The 21,757-nt window shown below is 47.8% G+C and overlaps 1 long non-coding RNA gene across 4 annotated transcripts in view; it reads right to left on the bottom strand.

Annotated features, from left to right (window-relative positions):
• The window catches only part of LOC135055227 (uncharacterized), a 219,555-nt gene that overhangs the window by 20,178 nt on the left and 177,620 nt on the right, over nt 1-21,757 (bottom strand). For 2 of the 4 annotated variants that reach the window (XR_010243696.1, XR_010243699.1), the window contains one exon: nt 1,902-2,633. The exons of the other annotated variants lie outside the window; for them this stretch is intronic. This is a non-coding gene — a long non-coding RNA (uncharacterized LOC135055227). Of the gene's footprint in view, nt 1-1,901; nt 2,634-21,757 lie in introns of those variants that run through there. 4 annotated transcript variants of the gene reach the window in all.

The raw sequence follows: 21,757 nt of genomic DNA, 5'->3' as shown, positions 1-21,757 counted from the left end.
AGAAGGAGGAGGAGGGAGGGGGAGCAGGGAGCCGCAGCAGCGCTATGTTATTGGTAGTAAGCGCCGCTGCAGCATCCCCCTCTCCTTCTGTATTGGCTGCCCGGCGCTGCTGTGGATGCTGGGATGCGGTTCCTCCATCCCAGCATCCACAGCAGCGCCGGGCAGCCAATACGGAAGGAGAGGGGGATGCTGCAGCGGCGCTTACTACCAATGACATAGCGCTGCTGCGGCTCCCTGCTCCCCCTCCCTCCTCCTCCTTCTCACCTCACTGCCTGCACCGAGGGAGCTGCACGAGGAGCCTGACTGCCAGCAGGGAGATTGTAAGTATATCTCTCTTTCTCTCTCTCTCTCTCTCAGGGGGTCACCGTCTGCCGCAATGTGTAAAAAGGGGGATGGCTGCCGCAATGTGTAAAAAGAGGGATGGCTGCCGCAATGTGTAAAAAGGGGGACTGGCTGTAAAAAGGGGGACTGGCTGCCGCAATGTGTAAAAAGGGGGCCTGGCTGCCGCAATGTGTAAAAAGGGGGACTGGCTGCCGCAATGTGTAAAAAGGGGGACTGGCTGCCGCAATGTGTAAAAAGGGGGCCTTGTTGCCGCAATGTGTAAAGAGGGGGCCTGGCTGCCGCAATGTGTAAAAAGGGGGCCTGGCTACCGCAATGTGTAAAAAGGGGGCCTGGCTGCCGAAATGTGTAAAAAGGGGGACTGGCTGCCGCAATGTGTAAAAAGGGGGACTGGCTGCCGCAATGTGTAAAGAGGGGGCCTGGCTGCCGCAATGTGTAAAAAGGGGGCCTGGCTGCCGCAATGTGTAAAAAGGGGGACTGGCTGCCGCAAAGTGTAAAGAGGGGACCTGCCTGCCGCAATGTGTAAAAAGGGGGACTGGCTGCCGCAATGTGTAAAAAGGGGGCCTGGCTGCCGCAATGTGTAAAAAGGGGGACTGTCTGCTGTAATGTGTAAAAAGAGGGACGCTGTCTGCTGTAATGTATAAAAGGGGCTCTACCTGGTGTAGTGGCGCTACTGTGCAGCGTAATTTGAATAATGTAGACTACTGTGCACCGTAGTATGAATTGCTATTATTTTGTGGCCACGCCCCTTCCCCGTGAAGCCACGCCCCTATAAATTTTCCGCGCTCCTGCGGCGCGCACTGCCCCTATCTTACATGGGGGGGGCGCCACTGTCGTTTCTTGCACACAGCGCTAAAATGCCTAGTTACGGCACTGCCTTTTTTATATATGATTCTTTTACGTTTACACTAATAAATATATATTTTTTTAGAAGTGGCAACTGTATATTGTAATAACACTATAGTCGCTATATATCCCTCATCCCCCCTTCCTTTCACATTGTTTCAGGGGCTTACCACCCCTATTTTTTGAGGGACTCAGCAGATGCCCCATTAACAATAGAGGGGAGTGTTTTTTAGTATTTTTTAGATTGCACACTGTACAACATATCTGTATTCTATCACAAGTGGCGCAATATTTTTCCTTGTCTCTCTCTATATATATATATATATATATATATATATATATATATATTTTTTTTGTATGTTTTTTTATATATATATATATTTTTATAATTTTTTTAATGTTTTGTTGTCGTTGTTTTTTTTTTTTTTTTTGGGGGGGGGGTGCACGGACCCTGCCTATTTTGTGAGTCCCTTGCCCCAGAATTTCTGATGGCAGCCCTGCTCTGCCATGTAAAAATTGGTGTACAGTATGTGCACAAAGATAAGCATTTATGTTGCTCGTATGTACTAAATGACCTTAATATTTTGTCAAAGCCCGGTATGCCCACTTTATGCATTGGCGTCATGATACTCTGTTTTGTGTTATTTGGGTCTTCATAAGATCCACTTCACAATCCACTATGGCTTCCTCAAGCACACTTATTCAATGTCAGGAACTGCTGCTAATTACCTGACTAGAGATAGTAAAGAACAGAGAAATTCAAGAGGGGTTTTTAATGTACCCTGTTACTTTTGCAGTCATTAGTCATTAGCCTGACATGGCTCATTTAGTGTGTGTTATTAATTTAACAGGTTTAGAGAAAACTACACATTAAGCATATGAGTACGTGACAGGAAATTTAAGTGTCTAAGATTTTTCTTGTATAAACTAATGTCTTATCCAAACAGAGTATGAGCAGAATCCGTTGCATTGGCCAGGGCTATTGTCATAAATCCAGAATATTATGGGACATATGAGCACATTTTTACCTAAAGTCTGAATTTCTGTCTTAGATCACGTACTCCCAACATTTTCAGCATTTCCTTTCATGCACACTTGAATCAATATACTGTACTGTAACTGGTTTTGTCAAGAGATGAGCGGGCCTGGTTCTCTGGGAACTGGATACTAATCCAGCTCGGGTTGTCCCAACTGACTCGGATGCCAAAACGAGGCAAAACGACATCCCCTCGCTGTCGGATTCTTGCAGGTTTTGTATTCTATAAAGGTCCCCGGTGATCGTGCCATCTTCACTTTGGCTGTGGAGCTTGTATTAAACGGACGTCTCCGTGCGGTGTCTGTCCAGGGGTGCTGTGTTGTCCATCCAGGGGTGATACTGGTATTTTCTTCATCCATAAAGGGGTGCTGTGTCCTCCAGGTGTGCTCTGTCAATCTAGGGATGCTCTGTCCTAGTTTAAACAAATGAAAAGCTAAATATTTAGTTTTTAAAAAGTATATGATTTTTTTGGTGCTTTACCCCAATGTACTATACCAGGGGTGGCCAACCAGTCAGAGGCAAAGAGCCAGAAAAGATCTGTAGTCAAGAGCAAGAGCCACTATCAAGCGCGCGCACAAATATGGGGGCGTGACCTAGTTGTCACAAAGCCACACCCCATTTTTGTGTGCACACCTTTCGGTATGACGTTTGTAGAAGTATGACCTCATATCATAACCCCGTTTTTCGTCATGTTGTACAGTGCCACATACATATAATGCCCCAGTATAGTGCCACATACATATAAAAATGCCAAAAAATGGGTGCCTCCACAGTGCCATATACATATATGCACCCACAGTGCCAGATACATATATGCCCCCAGTGCCAGATACACATGTCCCCAGTGCCAGATACATATATCCCCACAGTGCCATCTATGCCCCCAGTGCCAGATACACGTCCCTTCAGTGCCTGCTATGCCCCCAGTGCCAGATACATATGCCCCCCAGTGCCAGCTGTGCCCCCAGTGCAAGAAACACATGTCCCTACAGTGCCTGCTATGCCCCCAGTGCTAGATATGCCCCCAGTGCTAGATACACATGTCCCCAGTGCCTGCTATTCCCCAAGTGCCAGATATGCTCCCAATGCCAGATACACATGTCCCCACAGTGCCTGCTATGCCCCCAGTGCCAGATATGCCTCCAGTGCCTGCTATGCCCCAAGTGCCAGATACACATGTCTCCACAGTGCCTGCTATGCTCTTAGTGCCTGCTATGCCCCCAGTGCCTGCTATGCCCCAGTGCCAGATATGCCCCCAGTGCCTGCTATGCCCCCACAGTGCCTGCTATGCCCCCACAGTGCCTGCTATGCCCCCAGTGCCAGATACACATGTCCCCACAGTGCCTGCTATGCCCCCAGTGCTAGATATGCCCCCAGTGCAGATACACATGTCCCCACAGTGCCTGCTATGCCCCCAGTGCCAGATATGCCCCCAGTGCCAGATACACAAGTCCCCACAGTTCTCACCAGACCCCCCCCCCCCACACACACACACACACACACCGCACTGCTGCTGCTGCTCACTGTCCGGCGGCGGTCTTTCTTCAATTAGACGCCGGTCCGTGAGCTATTCAAATCTTGCGGTCCGGCAGTCAATCAGGAGCCTTAGCTGCCGGTCCATGAGCTCTGATTCTCTCACGGGCCGGCGCCAAATTGAAGCTTGAAGCGAGACACCGCCACCGGAGAGGCGTGCGTGTGTCTGGGGCTGGGAGCAGCGGTGGCCAGGAGCCAGCCAAGCTGCATGCAGCGGATGAAAGAGCAGCATGCAGCTCGAGAGCCGCGGGTTGGCCACCGCTGTACTATATTATTCTTCTTCTGTGACACCGCCGGTCAGACCGCAGCGTATAATCAAACATGTATTGCGACACTGTTGGTGGTCTGTGCTTTGTTGTATACAAAGGGGTGCTCTCTCCTCCAGTGCTGCTCTGTCAATCTAGGGCTGCTCTGCCTCAGTTTAAACTAAATAAAAGTAAATATATAGTTTTAAAAATATATATTTTGGGTGAAATAATACCCCAGTGTACTATACTATTATTTTTATGTGACACTGCAGTGTATCATACATGTATTGCGTGATACTGTAGGTGGAAGTGAACTGCAGTGTAATATATATTCTGACATATATATATTGTGTGACACTGTAGGTGAAAGTAAACAGCAGTGTTAGATTATTATTTCTGACTCATACATGTATTGTGTGCAGGGCCTCCATCAAGGGGGGACGGCCGATACAGGAGTCGCTGACCCGGACACATAACACAGAAGGAGGGGCCCAGCCTGATCCTACCGCCCACAGGCCGCACCGTGAATAGGGTTCTATACCGCATCTTCTCTTGCTTGCCACAATTCATCTCTTCCAACGGCTGCCTGCCCCTGGTAGTACACTGATCACTCCTTTTCTTCCATACATCTCAGCTGTATTGTGTACTGAGAATTGTGGTGCTAATTGTTACCTGTACTCTATTTTAATTCTTCAGTTATTGTAATGTTATAAGGGAGTAAGGAATTATTTAGTCACAGCCTATAGTGTTATAGACATTTTTAAAGGTCTGTTACTATTCCCCACTCAGTGCTGGATATACCTTTATTTTTTTATAACTCTATACTTTGGGGTCTTGTTGGGAAACCCCAATTTCTACCTATGCAGCAGAGAATGATTCATTTTGGCTCCGCCCATATAATTTTCACAGAGGTAGTTGCACAAAATACATGAATTAAAACCTGCAATTAGTTATTGTGCTATCAGCATTCAAAATACATCAAACACATAAACATTCACATTTTAATAACACAAAATACATGTAATAAAGGCTTCAGCAAAACTTCTATGTTTAAAAGTTGGTTTCACTAATTAAACCTGAAGAGGGTTTACTAAAGTACGTTTTACTTTTTATTAGTGATGAGCGGGTTCGGATCCTCGGGATCCGAACCCGCTCGAACTTCACCTTTTTTTTCACTGGTCCGAGCGCGCCTGAACGTCATCATCCCGCGGCGCTGTCGGATTCTCGCGAGATTCGGATTCTAGATAAGGAGCCGCGCGTTGCCGCCATTTTTCACTCGTGCATTGGAAATGATAGTGAGAGGACGTGGCTGGCGTCCTCTCACTTTGTTTCAGGGGGCTGCAAATATCTTTATTCTGGGGACCAGCAGTATTATAGGAGGAGTACAGTGCAGAGTTTTGCTGACCAGTGACCACCAGTATTATACGTTCTCTGCCTGAAAAACGCTCCATGGGGGTAATTCCAAGTTGATCGCAGCAGGATTTTTGTTAGCAATTTGGCAAAACCATGTGCACTGCAGGGGAGGCAGATATAACATGTGCAGAGAGAGTTAGATTTGGGTGGGGTGTGTTCAATCTGCAATCTAATTTGCAGTGTAAAAATAAAGCAGCCAGTATTTACCCTGCACAGAAACAAAATAACTCACCCAAATCTAACTCTTTCTGCACAGGTTATATCTGCCTCCCCTGCAGTGCACATGGTTTTGCCCAATTGCTAAAAAAAATCCTGCTGCGATCAACTTGGAATTACCCCCCCATATCTGTGCTCAGTGTGCTGCATATATCTGTGCTCACACTGCTTTATTGTGGGGACTGGGGACCACCAGTATATTATATAGGAGGAGTACAGTGCAGAGTTTTGCTGACCAGTGACCACCAATATTATACGTTCTCTGCCTGAGAAACACTCCATATCTGTGCTCAGTGTGCTGCATATATCTGTGCTCACATTGCTTTATTGTGGGGACTGGGGACCACCAGTAAATTATATAGGAGGAGTACAGTGCAGAGTTTTGCTGACCAGTGACCACCAGTATTATACGTTCTCTGCCTGAAAAACGCTCCATATCTGTGCTCAGTGTGCTGCATATATCTGTGCTCACACTGCTTTATTGTGGGGACTGGGGACCACCAGTATATTATATAGGAGGAGTACAGTGCAGAGTTTTGCTGACCAGTGACCACCAGTATTATACGTTCTCTGCCTGAAAAACGCTCCATATCTGTGCTCAGTGTGCTGCCTATATCTGTGCTCACACTGCTTTATTGTGGGGACTGGGGACCACCAGTATATTATATAGGAGGAGTACAGTGCAGAGTTTTGCTAACCAGTGACCACCAGTATTATACGTTCTCTGCCTGAAAAACGCTCCATATCTGTGCTCAGTGTGCTGCATATATCTGTGCTCACACTGCTTTATTGTGGGGACTGGGGACCACCAGTATATTATATAGGAGGAGTACAGTGCAGAGTTTTGCTGACCAGTGACCACCAGTATTATACGTTCTCTGCCTGAAAAACGCTCCATATCTGTGCTCAGTGTGCTGCCTATATCTGTGCTCACACTGCTTTATTGTGGGGACTGGGGACCACCAGTATATTATATAGGAGGAGTACAGTGCAGAGTTTTGCTAACCAGTGACCACCAGTATTATACGTTCTCTGCCTGAAAAACGCTCCATATCTGTGCTCAGTGTGCTGCATATATCTGTGCTCACACTGCTTTATTGTGGGGACTGGGGACCACCAGTATATTATATAGGAGGAGTACAGTGCAGAGTTTTGCTGACCAGTGACCACCAGTATTATACGTTCTCTGCCTGAAAAACGCTCCATATCTGTGCTCAGTGTGCTGCGTATATCTGTGCTCACACTGCTTTATTGTGGGGACCAGGGACCACCAGTATATTATATAGAAGGAGTACAGTGCAGAGTTTTGCTGACCAGTGACCACCAGTATTATATGTTGATCTATTACTGGCATATAATTCCACACATTAAAAAATGGAGAACAAAAATGTGGAGGGTAAAATAGGGAAAGATCAAGATCCACTTCCACCTCGTGCTGAAGCTGCTGCCACTAGTCATGGCTGAGACAATGAAATGCCATCAACATCGTCTGCCAAGGCCGACGCACAATGTCATAGTAGAGAGCATGTAGAATCCAAAAAAATAAAGCTCAGTAAAATGAACCAAAAATCTAAATCAAAATCGTCTGAAGAGAAGCGTAAACTTGCCAATGTGCCATTTACGACACGGAGTGGCAAGGAACGGCTGAGGCCCTGGCCTATGTTCAAGGCTAGTGGTTCAGCTTCACCTGAGGATGGAAGCAGTCATCCTCCTGCTAGAAAACTTAAAAGAGTTCTTCTAAATCACAAATCCCCAAGGAGAGTCCAATTGTGTCGGTTGCGATGCCTGACCTTCCCAACACTGGACGAGAAGAGGTTGCGCCTTCCACCATTTGCACGTCCCCTGCAATTGCTGAAAGGAGCACCCGCAGTCCAGTTCCTGATAGTCAAATTGAAGATGTCACTGTTGAAGTACACCAGGATGAGGATATGGGTGTTGCTGGCGCTGGGGAGGAAATTGACAAGGAGGATTCTGATGGTGAGGTGGTTTGTTTAAGTCAGGCACCCGGGGAGACTCCTGTTGTCCGTGGGACGAATATGGCCATTGACATGCCTTGTCGAAATACAAAAAAAATCACCTCTTCGGTGTGGAATTATTTCAACAGAAATGCGGACAACTGGTGTCTAGCCATGTGTCGCCTTTGTCAAGCTGTAATAAGAAGGGGTAAGGACGTAAACCACCTAGGAACATCCTCCCTTATACGTCACCTGGACCGCATTCATCAGAAGTCAGTGACAAGTTCAAAAACTTTGGATGACAGCGGAAGCAGTCCACTGACCACTAAATCCCTTCCTCTTGTAACCAAGCTCCTGCAAACCACACCACCAACTCCCTCAGTGTCAATTTCCTCCTTACACAGGAAAGCCAATAGTCCTGCAGGCCATGTCACTGTCAAGTCTGACGAGTCCTCTCCTGCCTAGGATTCCTCCGATGCATCCTTGAGTGTATCGCCTACTGCTGCTGGCGCTGCTGTTGTTTAAGCTGGGAGTCGATCGTCATCCCAGAGGGGAAGTCGGAAGACCACTTGTACTACTTCCAGTAAGCAATTGACTGTCCAACAGTCCTTTGCGAGGAAGATGAAATATCACAGCAGTCATCCTGCTGCAAAGCGGATAACTCAGGCCTTGGCAGCCTGGGCGGTGAGAAACGTGTGTCTGGTATCCACCGTTAATTCACAGGCAACTAGAGACTTGATTGAGGTACTGTGTCCCCGGTACCAAATTCCATCTAGGTTCCATTTCTCTAGGCAGGCGATACCGAAAATATACACAGACGTCAGAAAAAGAGTCACCAGTGTCCTAAAAAATGCAGTTGTACCCAATGTCCACTTAACCACGGACATGTGGACAAGTAGAGCAGGGCAGACTCAGGACTATATGACTGTGACAGCCCACTGGGTAGATGTATTGCCTCCCGCAGCAAGAACAGCAGCGGCGGCACCAGTAGCAGCATCTCGCAAACGCCTACTCATTCCTAGGCAGGCTACGCTTTGTATCACCGCTTTCCATAAGAGGCACACAGCTGACAACCTCTTACGGAAACTGAGGAACATCATCGCAGAATGGCTTACCCCAATTGGACTCTCCTGGGGATTTGTGACATCGGACAACGCCACCAATATTGTGCGTGCATTACATCTGGGCAAATTCCAGCACGTCCCATGTTTTGCACATACATTGAATTTGGTGGTGCAGAATTATTTAAAAAACGACAGGGGCGTGCAAGAGATGCCACTTTCAGCAATCAGCCACCGCGTGCCGAAGACTGGAGCACCAGCAAACAGTCCTGAACCTGCCCTGACATCATCTGAAGCAAGAGGTGGTAACGAGGTGGAATTCAACCCTCTATATGCTTCAGAGGATGGAGGAGCACTGCCAGCCTGAGTCAGGTCATTCCCCTCATCAGGCTTTTGCAGAAGAAGCTGGAGACATTGAAGGAGGAGCTAAAACAGAGCAATTCCGCTAGGCATGTGGGACTTGTGGATGGAGCCCTTAATTCGCTTAACCAGGATTCACGGGTGGTCAATCTGTTGAAATCAGAGCACTACATTTTGGCAACCGTGCTCGATCCTAGATTTAAAACCTACGTTGTATCTCCCTTTCCGGCAGACACAAGTCTGCAGAGGTTCAAAGACCTGCTGGTGAGAAAATTGTCAAGTCAAGCGGAACGTGACCCGTCAACAGCTCCTCCTTCACATTCTCCCGCAACTGGGGGTGCGAGGAAAAGGCTAAGAATTCCAAGCCCACCCGCTGGCGGTGATGCAGGGCAGTCTGGAGCGAGTGCTGACATCTGGTCCGGACTGAAGGACCTGCCAACGATTACTGACATGACGTCTACTGTCACTGCATATGATTCTGTCACCATTGAAAGAATGGTGGAGGATTATATGAGTGACCGCATCCAAGTAGGCACGTCAGACAGTCCGTACGTATACTGGCAGGAAAAAGAGGCAATTTGGAGGCCCTTGCAGAAACTGGCTTTATTCTACCTAAGTTGCCCCCCTCCAGTGTGTACTCCGAAAGAGTGTTTAGTGCAGCCGCTCACCTTGTCAGCAATCGGCGTACGAGGTTACTTCCAGAAAATGTGGAGAAGATGATGTTCATCAAAATGAATTATAATCAATTCCTGCGTGGAGACATTCACCAGCAATTGCCTCCAGAAAGTACACAGGGACCTGAGATGGTGGATTCCAGTGGGGATGAATTAATAATCTGTGAGGAGGGGGATATACACAGTGAAAGGGGTGAGGAATCGGACGATGAGGAGGAGGTGGACATCTTGCCTCTGTAGAGCCAGTTTGTGCAAGGAGAGAGTGATTGCTTCTTTTTTGGTGGGGGCCCAAACCAACCAGTCATTTCAGTCACAGTCGTGTGGCAGACCCTGTGGCTGAAATGATGGGTTTGTTAAAGTGTGCATGTCCTGTTTATACAACATAAGGGTGGGTGGGAGGGCCCAAGGACAATTCCATCTTGCACCTCTTTTTTCTTTCATTTTTCTTTGCATCATGTGCTGTTTGGGGACTATTTTTTTGAAGTGCCATCCTGCCTGACACTGCAGTGCCACTCCTAGATGGGCCAGGTGTTTGTGTCGGCCACTTGTGTCGCTTAGCTTAGTCATCCAGCGACCTCGGTGCAAATTTTAGGACTAAAAATAATATTGTGAGGTGTTCAGAATAGACTGAAAATGAGTGGAAATTATGGTTATTGAGGTTAATAATACTATGGGATCAAAATGGCCCCCACATTCTATGATTTAAGCTGTTTTTGAGGAGTTTTTGTAAAAGAAAACCGAATCCAAAACACAACCGAATCCGACAAAAAAAATTCAGGGAGGTTTTGCCAAAACGCGTCCGAATCCAAAACACGGCCGCAGAACCGAATCCAAAACCAAAACACAAAACCCGAAAAATGTCCGGTGCACATCACTACTTTTTATAGAAGTGGAGATGTTGGGCATGTCTTGGATGCCTAACATGGGGGAAGTGTGGCTGCTGAGCTCCTCTGCTGGTCTAATTTTATCTGCAGCCATTTTTGTCTTTTTGTGAAAATCCACATTGGTATTTACCTAACTCTGATCACTGAAAAGCAGGGCCGGCTCGAGGCATGTGCGACTCGAGCGCCCGCGCAGGGCGCCGCACGCTGGCACCGCCATGTCGGAGCCTGGAGCCGGCCCTGTCCTGTAGCCTGTGGGCTGCACCGCCTCCTCTCTGTAAATTGATGTGTGCGTGCTATGCGGCGCCGGCGTCTGATATCAGACACCGGCGCCGCACAGCGCGCACAGTTCACTTTCAGGCACCGGCTCGCACAGACAGCGCGGCCGGATCTGTAGCAGGTACTCTGGGGGCATATGTGGCACTGTGGGGGGCATTAATGTATCTGGCACTGTGTGGGCATTTATCTGCCACTGTGGGGGACATTAATGTATCTGGCACTGTGGGGGCATTTCTGTCACTGTGGGGTCGTTAATGTATCTGGCACTGTGGGGGGCATTAATGTATCTGGCACTGTGGGGGCATTCATCTGGCACTGTGGGGGCATTTATCTGGCACTGTGGGGGCATTAATGTATCTGGCACTGTGGGGGCATTAATGTATCTGGCACTGTGGGGGCATTAATGTATCTGGCTCTGTGGGGGCATTTATCTGGCACTGTGGGGGCATTTATCTGGCACTGTGGGGGACATTAATGTATCTGGCACTGTGGGGGGCATTTATCTGGCACTGTGGGGGGCATTAATGTATCTGGCACTGTGGGGGCATTTATCTGGCACTGTGGGGGCATTTATCTGGCACTGTGGGGGCATTAATATATCTGGCACTGTGGGGGCATTAATGTATCTGGCACTGTGGGGGCATTTATCGGGCACTGTGGGGGACATTAATGTATCTGGCACTGTGGGGGCATATCTGCCACTGTGGGGGCATTAATGTATCTGGCACTGTGGGGGCATATCTGGCACTGTGGGGGGCATTAATGTATCTGGCACTGTGGGGGGCATTAATGTATCTGGCACTGTGGGGGCATTTCTGGCACTGTTGGGGCATTAATGTATCTGGCACTGTGGGGGCATTTATCTGGCACTGTGGGGGGCATTAATGTATCTGGCACTGTGGGGGCATTTATCTGGCACTGTGGGGGCATTAATATATCTGGCACTGTGGGGGCATTAATGTATCTGGCACTGTGGGGGCATTTATCTGGCACCGTGGGGGCATGTATCTGGCACTGTGGGGGACATTAATGTATCTGGCACTGTAGGGGCATTAATGTATCTGGCACTGTGGGGGCATATCTGGCACTGTGGGGGCATTAATGTATCTGGCACTGTGGGGGCATATCTGGCACTGTGGGGGCATTAATGTATCTGGCACTGTGGGGGCATATCTGGCACTGTGGGGGGCATTAATGTATCTGGCACTGTGGGGGCATTAATGTATCTGGCACTGTGGGGGCATATCTGGCACTGTGGGGGCATTAATGTATCTGGCACCGTGGGGGCATATCTGGCACTGTGGGAGGCATTAATGTATCTGGCACTGTGGGGGGCATTAATGTATCTGGCCCTGTGGGGGCATATCTGGCCCTGTGGGGGCATTAATGTATCTGGCACTGTGGGGGGGCATTTAGCTATCTGGCACTGTGGGGGGCATTTAGCTATCTGGCACTGCTGGGGGCATGTCATGTGCATCTGGCACTGCTGAGGGGCATGTCATGTGCATCTGGCACTGCTGCGGGGCATGTCATGTCTATCTGGCACTGCTGGGGGCATATCATGTCTATCTGGCACTGCACTACTGTAGACATTATGTGTAGCTGGCACTATACTGGGGACATTGTGTGTAAGGAACACTACTGTAGCTGTTATGAGTAAGGTTGCTAATTGTGTGCATAGAGGGGGTGTGAAAATATATTTATTTATAGTTTGATAATATGAAGTTGCGAGGTCCCGCCCACTTTCCCAGGAGTCCACGCCCACTTTCCCAGAAGCGCGCGTGCCTTTGGCGCACGCATAGAGTATGGGAGGGGGCGCTTTGAAATTTTCTCGCTCACGGTGCTAGTAGGCCTGGAGCTGGCCCTGCTGAAAAGTGCACCTCCTGTTGAGCCAATCATCTGGGCTCCGGGCCCATTCCTTCACCGGAAAGCAGTGTTCCTCCATTCTCCACACTGTTGCTGCTGGGCCATCTAAACAGTACACTGTACTCTATCAGTCCCTGACCCAATGGAGCTTCCAATCTATATTCCCTACCACATGAACACACATATACAATCCAGTTAATTTTTGTCAGAATTCAATTAAACTACCAGTATGTTTTGGATTGTGGGAGGAAACTGAAGCACATGGAGGAAACCCACATAAACACAGGGAGAACCTTCAAACTCCTTACAGGGCCTTGGTGGAAATAGAACCCAAGATCTCAGGGATGTGAAGTAGTAACACTAACCATTACACCAACTGTGCAATTCTGTCTAAATGATTGAACTCAGTGTAGGGTTGGGGCCCATAGATGAGAAAACTGAGAAAAAAGGCATTCAGCAAGGAAAATTAAGTGCTAACATGTACACCTCTCATGCAAAGCAAGGGCAAATAGTGTACAAAATCGCACATCCTGGGAGGATATATCTCATCTTGCAAAAGGGAATAAAATGAATAAAGTCCATACACAACAATCAAACCTGGATAATCATTTAACTGTCAGCAGAGAGAAAGGACATATAGGGGGTATTCAATTGTTTGAAAAGTAGGTTGGGTGTCTGGTTTTTCCTATCTAATAGACAGATAAAAACAGACACTCAACCGACTTTTCAAACAATTGAATACCCCCCATAATGTCAATGAACAGTTACAATTGTAATACAAATAGCAAGATTGATTGTTACAAAGCCTCTTCCTAGAGAGAGAGTAGTAGATAGATAGACGGTCAATTAGTCGACACCAGATGTTCTACAGTCAATAGGTCAACAGGGTCAAAAGGTCAAAAATTAAATTGTTGACATGAACTTAGGTTGACAGGGTCAAAAGGTCGACATGTTCAAAGGGTTGATAGTCAACACATAAAAGGTCAACGCATGGTTTTACATGATTTCTCATTATTTTTAGGGCTATGCAATTGGGGTAGGCATTGGGTTAGGGTGCAGAAGGGGACAGTTAGAGTTAAGGCCCATACACACGGTGAGATTCGGGCTGTGCCCGATTCTCACTATGCGTCAGGGGCTAGGTCGGCATCGCAAGCACGTAATGAGTGTGCTTGCGATACTATGTGCGATTTTGGCTAAGTGCCAGTTTTGACTATCTCTTCTATAGAGAGAGTCAAAATTTACTTGCCTGCACAGTCTATCTAGGCTCGCGATGCCGACTGCGCGGGATCGCGCATCGGTATCGAATCGGGATCGCAAGGTGACTTTCACCTTGCGATCTGCACTAACTTTTCTTATGATTTTGACTATATAGTCAAAATTGTAAGGAAATATCTCCCTGTGTACACACCATCAGGCACTATGAAGAGTGTTAGGGTTAGGCATCAGGGGAGATATAGGGTTAGGCACTAGGTGAAGGCTAGGGTTAGGATTATTGTTAAAATAAAAGTCGACCTTTTCTGTGTTGACCATGTTGACCTATTGAACATGTTGACCTTTTGACCATGTCGACATAAATCCATATTTACCAGTTAACTGTCAGCCTTTTGACCGTCTATTACCTGTCAACCATCTAGTGTCAGCTTACTGACTGCTTATCTTATAATCCACACCCTGGAGAAAGACATCATAAAATGTTTAAGGAAAATACTGCATGTCCATTGGTCTAAGGCTCAGATGGTGAGAAAGAGTGTGAAGTATGGAAACAGTCATCGACAGTTATACCAGATGAACAGCAGGTGGAGCTGTTTAATACGTTATTTAGAAACATGGGTGGTCATTCCGAGTTGTTCACTCGTTGCCGATTTTCTCTATATTGCGATTAGTCGCTTACTGCGCATGCGCAATGTTCGCAGAGCGCATGCGCTTAGTTATTTTACTCAAAAGTTAGGTATTTTACTCACGGCATTACATGGTTTTTTCTTCGTTCTGCTGATCGTAGTGTGATTGACAGGAAGTGGGTGTTTCTGGGCGGAAACTGGCCGTTTTATGGGAGTGTGTGAAAAAACGCTGCCGTTTCTGGGGAAAACGCGGGAGTGGCTGGAGAAACGGGGGAGTGTCTGGGCGTACGCTGGGTGTGTTTGTGACGTCAAACCAGGAACGACAAGCACTGAACTGATCGCACTGGAAGAGTAAGTCTCGAGCTACTCAGAAACGGCAAAGAAAAATCTTTTCGCAATATTGCGAATACTTCGTTCGCAATTCTGCTAAGCTAAGATACACTCCCAGAGGGCGGCGGCTTAGCGTGTGCACTGCTGCGAAAGCGGCTAGCGAGCGAACAACTCGGAATGAGGGCCATGGTTAATAATCCATGTTATATCATGTGTTATGTTATAACGCTGACCTGTTGCTGGTCACATTAAAGTTTATTACCACAAACTTCCATGTGTGTTGATGTTGTGATGGAGAAGTATATTCTGCAACAGGTTATGAGATCAGGTACAACATGAGAAAAATACAAGCAATTTACAATTTGTCCAGACTATATGATTAAATAAAGACTGTATATCCAAGGGAAAGAAGGGGGAAAAAAGGAACGTCTGGCAGCTTAGATCTTAAATTAGCAGTATACTATTTGTGAAACTACCTTGCCCTGCCTCCTGCAGCCACCAGACTGAATCAGACCATCACATGCAGAGTCTAATGAGAAACCCATATTCACCATTGCCCATTTTAATTGAGTAATGAACTTCAAGTAGGGAATTCATAGGCGATAGACCCCAGGCTAGTCTTGCCAGATATCAGGAAATATATTCTAGTGCAAGGTGGTACCCAAGGTGAAACTAAAGGTCAAATTAACATTTAGGGGCTAATTCAGTAAGGATAGCAAAATTCTGCTTATCAGCAGAATTTGCTGTCCTTTTCCTAGCATGCTGGGGGTCGCCCAGCATGCTAAATGGAGCCCCCCCCCCCCCTCCTCCTTCAACAAGCAGAAATTGCGAGTGATCGCAATTTCTGCTTGTTAGCAGAAATACTGTAAGCCTCCTGCTGGCGGCTGCATGTGACGTCGCGCAGCTGCTGTGATCACGCCTACAACACGCCCCCATTCGGCCGACACCACCCCCACAATGCTCCGTCTCCTCCCTAGAAAATTGATCCACTATTGTGACATTCAGCACACTATTTAGTATTGAGTCTTTTAAGGGATCATTGCTAGACTAATGTGCTGTAGGAACTTAACAGATGTTATTATTGAGTGTTACAAAAGTGTATATTTACACACAGTATGTGCAAAAGTCTGTTTGTGTTGTTTAATATGTATCGTTTCATAGACTATAGCCTTTAATTTTATAGAATGTACTTTATAAATGTTATTTCAAAGCTGATTGGTTGCCATGGGCAACATCTCCACTCTTTCCACGGCTTCATGAATCTACCTGCAAATTGAATCTACCTGCAAATATTGAGAGCTGTATATGGCAGACTTTTGCATGAATTCAAACTTGATATTTAGGGCCGGATGTAATTAAATCCGAGCTGACCTGAGGTGCGAGCTCCCGGCCAAACTCAGAAAACATTTTTTTAAAGTGGTTTTGCCTTGTAAATGATTTGCCACTTTAAAAAAAAAACAGTCCACGATCGGCTGGGAACCCGTACCTCTGGCCAACTCCGACCTCATTACATCCGGCCCCTAATATTTAGATACAGGTCATCACAAATCCTGCTTTTTCTTTTCTTTCCTGTAGCTGCCTACATTGATCCCTTCCTCCAAATTATCCCTATCTGGCCTTCAGATTGATAGTATTCCCAGTACATACAGTACCATTAATCCTTGGGCAATAGGATTCACCTTACTACTCGTAACGTCTTAGGGTTTATTTTGACTTACTGTACCTCAATACGAATGCACGGTGATTCTCCAGTCTTCTGATTACTTCCTCCCACTCCTATCTCCAAGATTGTCCACGTGCTGCTCCGTTTCTCTGGAATTCTTTACCTCTCCCCTTCAGACTTTCCACCTCTCTACAGAACTTCTTACGGGCTCTTAAGACCCAGTTCTTCACCAAACCCAGCCAAATCTCATCCTAACCCTCGGTCTTCCCCATCTGTGTCTTCCCTGTCGGTCTGCACCTCCCCTTTAGAATGTAAGCTCTCACGAGTAGGGCCCACTTCCCACATGTGATAATTACTTTAATAACCCTCAACTGTCCCAAATCCTGCAGTTTTCGGCCACCCTGATACTTATCTCAGAGTCATCTGCTTATGTAGCTATGTTTCTGCTGCGGGGTACACTGGGCTCCACAGGGAATGACATTGGGGTGTAGAGTAGGATCTTGATCCGAGGCACCAACAGGCTCAAAGCTTTGACTGTTCACAGAATGCCTAGCGCCGCCTTCTCTATAACCCCGCCTCCGTGCACAGGAGCTCAGTTTTGTAGTTGGTGCCATGCAGTAAGCAGGCACTTAACAGCAGCCCTGAGAGAAGCTTTTAAAGAATATTGAAGACTTCAAGCGCTGCAGCAGAGATACTGACTGTGTTAGATGTCCGTCAGACATCTCCTGCTGCAGCTCCATCACCTCCCCCAGCGGCGCTGTACACTCCCGCACCCTTGTTGCTGGGTACCTATAGCGGAGGCTACGGTTTTCTCCCATGTTAGTCACACACACGACCGCTGCTCTAACTAATCGCGTGGCTGCACTCAGGGAGGAAGTAAGGGGTCCCCTCGACGGGACCCGCTGTAAATCGTAATCCCGCACGGCCGGTGGGAGGCGGGCCGCGCGTGTTGGCATGGACACTGTGGTAGTACAGGGACCCCACTAGACCACCAGGACATGGGCACAGGTCAGTTTTCTCTCATAAAACCGTTTTATTAAGCCCCCAGTACCCGGTGGTGAAGTCCAGCAGGGGGATAAGGCTTTGATCTGTAGCCCCTCCCCCAGCCCCAGGGCGCCATTTAGAGTAGATGTTCCCGCCCTGGAGCTGCATATCTCTATCTCCCTCACTCCCTGTCAGTGTTTGGGCGCCATTATAGCAAGCAGAGCTGATCCTGGGACTGTTTGGGCAAATCCTCCTCTGTAAAGCCGCCTGCCTGTCAGCGCTGTGCATTTTACAGGAGACTTAAGTATTCTACATGTCTGCTGATAGTGTTAGTTAAGAAAAAGTGCATTTAGTCAGGGTTATTTAGTACAAGTAACCTGTGATATACATCCAGTCTTTACTGTGCATTGTTCTATCTATTCAGTGTATAGCTATACATAGTACTACTCTGTATTGCTAGTCCAGTGCAGTTTTATTGCATGTCATAATTTCTGCATTGTACAAACTGTGACTCTGTGTGAGTGTGCAAATAGCTGCTGTGTGACCTCCATTTCGTGTCTCTCACTCAGATTGCTATCCCTATATTCTATAACCTGAGGGGGCTAAGTGTGTCAGGTTTATCATAATATAGGCAGTTCACAGGATATACTCAGTGTGTATTTTTCTCTGTGATTTTTAGTCACCATTTGCCTCTTGAATTCCCTGTTTGTGCTGATACACTACACAGGGGGTTCTTGTCAGGTATTGTGCTGCTGATATTGTACTGTGTTGCCTTGCATTGAGCTTTTGAGTATGTCAGCTACAAAGGGCAACGGAGCTGGGGCTGATCCCACATTGCATGGTGTTGACGCTGCAGACACATTTGAGGATAACACAGCAGCTGAGGGTTCAGGTTCTGGGGGTTCCTTGCCCCCCAGTGGGACTGTAGCAACGGGGGTGCAAAATGGCCCACCTTGGGCTACCTTCTCCACGCTATTGAATACGCTGGTAACTAGAATAACGCCCCCTATAGGACCTCCTGTGCCGGTACAACCGCTTATGGTCCCCGTGATTAACCCTCCATGGGCAGATCAACTGTCCAATCAGTTACAGCAATTGAACCAATCACTGACTGCTCAAAAGTCTAACCCTCGCACGCCTAAGACCAAGGGGTCCTCTAAGCAGGCAATTACTTCCTCACAATCCACCAACGTCCCAGACACCTCGTCTGATGAGGATGGCGTTTATACGGACCCCACAGATGCTGATCCTGGTGCTTCTTATGGGGAAGTTGTTTCGCAGGTGGATGTTCCTGACTTGTTAGAGGCTATAAAGCTCATTCTTCAGGTTGATGATGAACTGGAGCCTGACACTGCCCCTAAGAAACCGGACAGGTTTAAACGTCAGAAGGTGGTTAAACAGGTTTTACCTCACTCTGAACATTTAGTTGACATACGTTAGGAGTCCTGGGAAAATCCAGGAAAGAAGTTCATGCCTCACAAGAAAATGCTGGCTCGCTACCCCCTCGCTGCGGAGCTTAGTAAAAATTGGGAAACACCCCCGCCAGTGGATTCGCAAGTGGCGTGGCTAGTAGTATCCTCAGCTCTGCCTGTAACTACAGTCACATCCTTGAGAGAGCCGACGGACAAGCGTGTGGAGGGTTGTTTGAAGGCAATCTACACCCTAAATGGTGCGGTGCATAGGCCCACTATTGCAGCGACATGGGCTGCAGAAGCTGTGGAAGCGTGGGCTCAGGAGCTGGAGGCGGAGTTACCTTCCAATGCTTCTGGTCATGCTAGACAATGCCTGTCGTATATAGTTACAGCGTCTCATTACATTAAAGAGGCGGCTTCTGATGCCGGTATTCTACCGGCCAAGGCTTCTACTACGTCCATTTTGGCTTGCCGAATTCTCTGGTTACGGTCCTGGTCTGTGGACATGGACTCTAAGAAAACCCTGGAGGTAGGTAATCCCCTTCAAAGGAGACATTCTTTTCGGAGAAGACCTCAACAAGATAGTGGCTAACTTAGCGTCTGCTAAAACAGGATGTCTTCCTAGTACTGCTCCTTCGGTGCCGAAGGCTAAGAGTACTTCCTTTCGCTCCTTTCGTCCTTCAGGGAAAGCAAAAGGTCAGGCGTACCCAAAACAGGTTCGCGCTTCCAAACCCAATAAGCCCAAACCCAAACGGGCCTGGGTTGCCCGTCAGCCTGCTTCCAAAACTGACAAGCCTGCTGCATTACGGGGCGGGCCTCCCTCTGGGGGATCCCAGAGTGGGGGACCGACTTCTAGGGTTTACCAAGGAATGGTTGAAGACCACTTCCAATGCCTGGGTACGGGAAGTTGTCACTCGAGGTTATGCCGTATCCTTCAAGAATCATCCCCCTCATCGATTTTGCCTGACAGACGTCCCTTCGGATCAGGTAAAGGCAAAGACTCTTTATTCGGTGGTACAGTCCCTCCTGGACACAGGAGTGGTAGTACAGGTGCCTCTGGCTCAGAGAGGCAAGGGGTACTATTCTCCGCTGTTCCTAGTCCGGAAACCGAATGGGTCCTCTCGGCCCATTCTCAACCTCATGTCCTTGGAACAAATCTGTGAGAGTCTCCAAGTTTTGTATGGAAACTCTTCGCTCTATTGTTCTGGCCTTGGAGCCCAGGGACTATATGGTCTCCCTGGACATACAGGATGCTTACCTGCATATTCCTATTGCAATGTTGCATCAGCAGTACCCGAGGTTTGCTGTGGGCAACCTCCATTATCAATTTCGGACTTTATTTTTTGGTTTGACCACGGCTCCGCGAGTCTTCACGAAGGTCATGGCGGTAATGACGGCTGCACTCCGCCGTCAAGGGGTCAGGATCCTCCCTTATCTGGACGACTTGTTGATACTGGCAAATTCCCCAGAGATTCTCCTACGTCATCTGGATCTGACTATCCAGTTTCTGCAAGCCCACGGGTGGCTCATCAACCGGAAGAAATCTTCCCTGGTCCCTGCTCAGAGCATGGTGCACCTGGGAGCGTTGTTGGACACTCACAACCAACGGTTGTTCTTGTCTCAGGAGAAAGTCCTGAAGCTTCAGGACAGGATTCGATGCTTCCTATCTCGTCCGCAAGTGTTGATACATTCGGCAATGCAAGTCCTAGGTCTCATGGTGTCGGCTTTCGACATGGTGGAGTATGCTCAATTCCATTCCCGCCCTCTCCAGAGGCTGATTCTTGCCAAGTGGGACGGCCTGCCTCACCAGATCAGGTCTCATATGATCTCATTGTCTCCGGAGGTCCGTCTGTCATTGAGCTGGTGGCTTCAGGACCAACGATTGAGCAGGGGTCATCCCTTCTGGATCTCCAACTGGTACCTTCTGACGACGGAGGTGTACATCAATCATCAAGGTGGCACTTGACACTGATATCCGCGATACTTCCCTCATTGCCATGCGGCTGCATGGCAATGAGGGAAGTATCACGGATTCTTCAGTGGGCAGAACACCATCTGCCAGCCATATCAGCAGTGTTCATTCTGGGGATACTAAACTGGGAAGCTGACTTTTTCAGTCGTCAGGACGTGCACGCCGGAGAGTGGAGCCTCCATCCAGAAGTGTTTCAACTCCTCGTGGACAAGTGGGGCCTTTCAGATGTGGAACTGATGGCGTCTCGACACAATCACAAGGTTCCAGTCTTCAGAGCAAGGACAAGGGATCCTCAAGCAGCGTTCATGGACACACTGGCAATTCCATGGAACTTTCGGCTGCCATACGTGTTCCCTCCGATGTCACTTCTGCCAGAGTAATAAGGAAGTTCAAACAATAAGGAGGAATCCTACTTCTGATCGCTCCAGCGTGTCCCAGACGGCATTGGTTCTCAGACCTTCAGGGTCTCTCGATAGAGCGCCCCCTTCTACTTCCGCAGCACCCAGATCTCCTCGTTCAGGGCCCCTGTGTATATCAGGATTTAGCCTGATTGGCTTTGCTGGCATGGCTCTTGAAGCTTCCGTCTTAAGGGCCAAACGATTTTCTGAGGAGGTTGTTCAAACCATGTTGAAGGCCCGGAAACCGGCTTCTGCTCGGATTTATCATAGGGTCTGGAATTCTTACTTTGCTTGGTGCGCATCTAACAATCATGATTCTTACAAGTTTAGTACGGCCAAACTTTTGGCCTTTCTACAACAAGGCCTGGACTTGGGCCTTCGTCTGGCCTCCATCAAGGTTCATATTTCTGCCTTGTCGATTTGGTTTCAGAGAAAAATTTCGACCTTACATGA

Source organism: Pseudophryne corroboree, chromosome 3 (assembly GCF_028390025.1).
Source record: "Pseudophryne corroboree isolate aPseCor3 chromosome 3, aPseCor3.hap2, whole genome shotgun sequence".
NCBI classification, from domain to species: domain Eukaryota; kingdom Metazoa; phylum Chordata; class Amphibia; order Anura; family Myobatrachidae; genus Pseudophryne; species Pseudophryne corroboree.
The sequence above is the reverse complement of the archived record's forward strand: the minus strand, read 5'-3'. Positions and strand labels throughout refer to the sequence as shown.